The 5,937-nt window shown below is 35.6% G+C and overlaps 1 pseudogene; it reads right to left on the bottom strand.

The window, feature by feature from the left end:
* Window positions 1-1,690: 1,690 nt before the first annotated feature.
* Window positions 1,691-3,382, bottom strand: LOC112018058 (elongation factor 1-alpha-like; annotated as a pseudogene).
* Between the last annotated feature and the right edge of the window lie 2,555 nt (window positions 3,383-5,937).

The raw sequence follows: 5,937 nt of genomic DNA on the forward strand, positions 1-5,937 counted from the left end.
AAAAATACCTAATGTAATAAAAATTAAAACCCAAATAACCATAAAATCAAAACCCAAACTCACTGTGCGAGCTCCGAAGAACCAGCCCAACAATGAGACCTTAGAGATGGTACCGTCGAACGCCGCCAAAGTCCGAGAGGCGCAGCCGGAGACACTGGTGAGAACAACGACAAGAATGGTGAGAAGAATATAGAAAAACCTGCTTACTTTGGAGAGTTCTAAGGTGGCTTTGAGGAGTGATAAGCTAGAGGGTGATTTGGGGAAGTATGATTGGAGAGCTAGAACAATCTTGGGCTGTTATTATTATTTTTTTTTATTTTTTTTTTGGGGTAGTTGCCGTTTTGGGATATTGGGTACTGACGAAGTGGATGTTGTGGTGTTGGTTATGGTGGTACTGGGTTTTCTTATTTGGTTTCACAATCTTGAGCTCTTTTAGTTTTTGATCCACGAAGGGGGGTTTTAGAAAAGGGACATTGATGTTGTATTGAAGACGACAAAAATGAGTTAGATACAACACCCCTTTTCAGGGGGAATGTGCAGAATAATCATGGGTAAGAGGAGTATTTGGTTAGTTAGACATCGCGTGAAACTATAAAGGAAACTAGGCATCTCGAGTTTTAGAAACTCGAGATACTCTTTTTAAATCTCACTCCACCGCTTCACGGACCAATTGGTGACTGGACAAGTTGTCCACTTGGATCTCGAGTCTTATAGACTCGAGTTCTTAAAACTCGAGTCTTCAAGACTCGAGTTCTTTTGAAAATAAATTACTAAAATGCAGAGCATAGATCTCGAGTCTTTAAAACTCGAGTTTTTGAACTCGAGTCTTAAAGACTCGAGTTTATCTGAATATAATTTCCTCCCTCAGTCCGAAAAACAGAGCATAAAAAGTTTAACACTTACACAGCCTGAGCTACTCACCCATAACTCTCACTCTCTCACTCACTCACCACATTGCCTCTCACTCTCTCACTCACCACATTCTTACTGCTCTTCCCTCTCAACAATTTCATATCTCAGGTAAGGGTTTTTTGATTTGATTGTTATTGTATTTGGGTATTAGTTGTCTATGGGTGTGGGTAAGTTTGTGATTGTCAAAACTTAAAAACCCTGGTTCCCTTTTATATTTTGTCCTATGGACTCAATATAACTGTCTTTAAGTTTTTGTAATGGAAATACTTCTATTTCTATGGATCTATGGGTTGTGTCCTGATGACAACAATCCAAATAGATTGTTTCAAATGCAGCTTTTAAGTAAATTGGAAAGTTTACAAGTCACTGGATCTTGGGCTTTTTTTTTATTAGCTGTTGCTTTTTTTTTTTTTTTTTGTTGCTTATTACTATTTTATAAGAAAATTACCCATAATTTCCTTTTTAATATAGAAACTGTTTGCCATCATTTTTTCCAAATCAAAATCATATTGTTATAACTGAAGTTGAGATATGAGCTTTTTCAAGTCGAGCTTACGTTCAAGCTCAATGTCAAGATTTTGAACTCGATACAATACAAGAACATATTAAGTCCAAATCAAAATCAAAATCTTTTTTTTTTTTTGAACAGTTTTCATTCATCAAAAATTCCTCATCAAAAACCGTAAAAGCAGCGAACAATTCAAAAATAAGGTCTATTCTTCCTAAAACAATTCTTCAACCAGGCAAGATCTATAATAAAGAATAAAAGCAGCGAACCTTAAAAAACATATCAGTAGAGATGCAGCAAGAAAAATTGTTCAATTGAAAACACACAAGACTAGATAACTATAAATGTAAATAGCAAAAATCCGGGCAGCATGAAAACAGACCTAAAACTCCATAGCTGCTTATGAAAATAAATAAGTCTCACATGACACCTTAAGCAAATCAAAAAACACTAGGATACTTCATGGCCCCGCCAACGTCGGTCAAGCACCCAATTCTGTGAATTGAAGCTACATGATGATGGCAGAGACTTCAAGCTATTACCAACGAAAAAAACACTTAGACCTTCTATAATAGCAAGAACCCAGTCCTTACTGTAAGGACTACGATACCCAGCACTTGCAGAAACTGGGTGCAGCACAATTCACTTCTTCTTGGCAGCAGACTTGGTCAGTCCAGTGGGGCCGAAAGTCACAACCATACCAGGCTTGATGATATCGGTTTCAACACGACCCACAGGGACAGTTCCAATGCCTCCAATCTTGTAAACATCCTGAAGTGGGAGACGGAGGGGCTTGTCTGAGGGCCTCTTTGGCTCATTGATCTGGTCAAGTGCCTCAAGAAGGGTTGGACCCTTGTACCAGTCAAGGTTGGTGGACCTCTCAATCATATTGTCACCCTCAAATCCGGAGATGGGGACAAAAGGAATCTTGTCAGGGTTGTACCCAACCTTCTTCAAGTAGGAAGAGACTTCCTTCACGATTTCGTCATACCTGGCCTTTGAGTACTTGGGGGTAGTGGCATCCATCTGTTAACCATAAAAGACATCAATCACAACCATATCACTCAATATTAAGAAAAATATACTCTGGAATATGATGGCATTCATCATACCTTGTTGCAGCAGCAAATCATTTGCTTGACACCGAGGGTGAAAGCAAGGAGAGCATTCTCACGGGACTGTGCAGTAGTACCTGGTGGTCTCGAACTTCCACAAGGCAATATCAATGGTGATACCACGCTCACGCTCAGCCTTGAGCTTGTCAAGCACCCAGGTATACTTGAATGACCTCTTGTTCATCTCAGCAGCTTCCTTCTCAAACCTCTCAATAACACGCTTGTCAATACCTCCAAGCTTGTAGATCAAGTGACCAGTGGTGGTCGACTTCCCAGAGTCAACGTGGCCAATGACCACAATGTTAATGTTATCATCTGTTAGAGCCTTCATCACTCCATCGAAAATTAACTTTCTTGATTCGAAGTCTTCATAACCTTTAGTAGAAATTGTAGTACCTCCTGGAATTGGGACACGATGGCCAACTGTTTTGAACGTGCCCTTATCCTTGATATCCTTGGCGGCCAATTCCAACTTGTGTGCTCTTCTGCCAAGCTGATAACGAGTCTTCAAATTAAAACAGCTCCCGTTGCAACACTTCAACTTTGCTTGGCCTTCCTGTTCAAAGAATTTTTGTGCCTGCACAGTGATCTCCTCAACACTTGTCAGCCACCCCTCGACCTTATCTTCAATTTCTTCTACGTTATTTTGAGCAGCTACGACCCTTTGTTGTACACTGTTTCTAGCATGTTTGAGATCATCAACTTCGCTCCTGAGATTGTCAACATTTTTTTTGTAGCAAATCAGATAACCCATCTGACGTCCGACTGCTCCAATTGTGTAATCCATAATTTTTTCAAAGATCACTTGAAAGGACGCCGTAAGAATCTCCATTTTTCGCTTCTGATTGGTATGCTTTTTTTGGTTTCTAGGTTGGGCTGTTGTCCTGCGAATGGAGGCAAAGAAAGGCCCAATAAAAAACGATGAAAACAGTGAAAGCGTAATCAAATTGAAAGACAAAAGAAGCCAATGCAATGACATTACCTACCTCTCTGTCTTGAAATATTAATATGAAGATAATTGGTCTTCTATTGTCTGCATGTGGGCCGTGAGTGCGATGCAAAGGAAAGCTGAAAGCTGACAATTTCCACAAGACAAGGAAAAAAAAAAACCAAGCTAATCTAAAATAAAATGATGATGTATGATTATTTTACTTTAGAAAAAAAAAATTGGCTTATAACTTATAAGAGCACTTGCACTAGTGCTTATATATAAAAAAGGAACCACATTTCAGCTAACCTAGTGCAAAATTCACCCATATCATGTCATATAAAATTGTGTAAAATACATAATTACTACACTAAGTTATGGTACTAATGCAACAAGTTGTAATAAGGAGGGAGGCAAATAAAAAAAAAAAATAATAAAACAACAAACCAGATCAAGAAATCACACAAACAGAGAGAGAGAAGAGAGACGGGAGAGAATTAGAGAAAGAAAAGAGTCAAAGGCTCACCTGTGGTGGGTGACACTGGGGTTTACCTATCTCATATCTGTTCAGATGCAGATATGATGGAGGTGTTTGACTATGTGGCCAGTGATTTCTCTAGAATGAAGAAGAGACCTTCTCGCCATCAAATCCAAAAGTGCAAAGCCCAAAGGTTATTCAATGAAAATAGAGCAAAAATTAGAATCCAATTTTTAATTTTTTAAGTAGGTATAAATTATTATTAGTTCTCATTTTGGTTTATTATTAACATTATTTTTTTTTTTACCTACTTCTTATCTTGGTTTTGTTGTAAAATTGTTGTAAAAATATTGTGTTTTTAGCATTTTTTATTTATATAAAAATCATATCCGAAAATTGGGGGGGTGGGGGCAGTTCCAACATTTTCTTAGAAAAATTTAAATTGGTAGGGATAATTATGATATTAATATATACTAATTAATTTTAAAAAAAAAAAATTTGGGGGCCAAGGCCCCCTTCGGTCTTAACGTGGCTCTACCACTGATTCATCCAATATCATGTTGTTCAATGAGAAGTAGAAAAGAAGGGCATTCTTCTAACAAAACAATTGTCTCCTCATTCTCTTTTTATGCATTAGAAAGAATAAGAGTAATACGATTATATCTTAAAGGAACAGTAACAAAGAATATACTAACAAATTGTTCACAAATTAGCTTAATATCCTCCAAGATCCAGACCACTACCAAAGAACATATCCTTTCTGAGTTCAAGAGATCTACCAATTCAATAAAATAACATTCCACAATGATTTTTTTTTTTTTTTTTTTTTTGAGAAACAAAAACCACACAATGATATTTGAGAAGCTATATTGTTATTTTGTAGTAGTTATTATCATATATCCTTTATCGGATCCATCATGTAAAGAAATTGGTCTACAAATAACAAAAAAATAAAATCGAATTTAATATGAATTTTTTTTTTGGGATAAATATAATATCAATTCTAATAGGTAATTAGGCTCTTGAAATGTAAGTTCTAATGCCGTTTGGTGTCCTAACTCCCCTTTTTATATTATGGACATGGTTACCAATGGATTCAGACCCTCTAGATTTCTTAGAGTAATCTACCAATAGATTTCCTTAAATCCTAACCATAAATTTAGACTATTAAATCATTAAAAAAAGGTTAAGATTTAAGGAAATCTATTTAATAGATAATCCCTAGAAATCTAGAGGATCTGAATCCGTTACCAATTACCAATAGCATACATGATCAACTAGTTTATTTAAGGGAAAAAAGAAGGAAGTTAAGTTTCTGTTTTGATGACAAAAATTGCACAGTTTCATAATTTTATTGTTGAGTGGAACTACCTAGTTTCTCTCATTGGAGAACCTAAGATTTTAAACCTCCCTTCATTCCCTCAAAAAAGAAAAAGAAAAAGAAAAAGGTAAAAATAGTACGCAAGTTCATTTTTGTCCTTGAAAAGATATGGGGGATTTGCAAGATTTTTAAAATCATAAATTTCTTTCTATTGTAATAAAGTCTGTATGTCTCAAGACCAAAAAAAAAAAAAAAAAACTCTATTATGGAAATTACTATAAGAATTGATACTTTCTTTAAATTCTAAAGTTTGATACTTTCTTTCCTTAACTACTCGTATGCCCCTTTTTTTTTTTTTTTTAAGGTCAGCTATTAAATCCTTAATTAAGCACCAATAGGAACGGTTATTACTTATTAAAACCACAATTACTGAGATAAAAAGAAAAAAAAAATACAACCACAATAAAACAAGAACCATGTGGAAGGACAAATGAGAAAAAAGAAATAAGAAGGTACCTTGTTTTCAAGAGCAGCTTCTTTTCCACTCGGACAGTCTTTCTGCTGAGTATCAGTAAATTAATTAAATAGTTGACGATACCTTCTTCTTTTCTCTTTGTTACAAGTCTTGATAAGTAGAGCAAATTAAAATTAAAATTTATATAACAAAAAGATAAA

The sequence above is a fragment of the Quercus suber genome, unplaced genomic scaffold (assembly GCF_002906115.3).
Source record: "Quercus suber isolate HL8 unplaced genomic scaffold, Cork oak 2.0 scaffold_565, whole genome shotgun sequence".
In the NCBI taxonomy this organism is placed as follows: Eukaryota; Viridiplantae; Streptophyta; class Magnoliopsida; order Fagales; family Fagaceae; genus Quercus; species Quercus suber.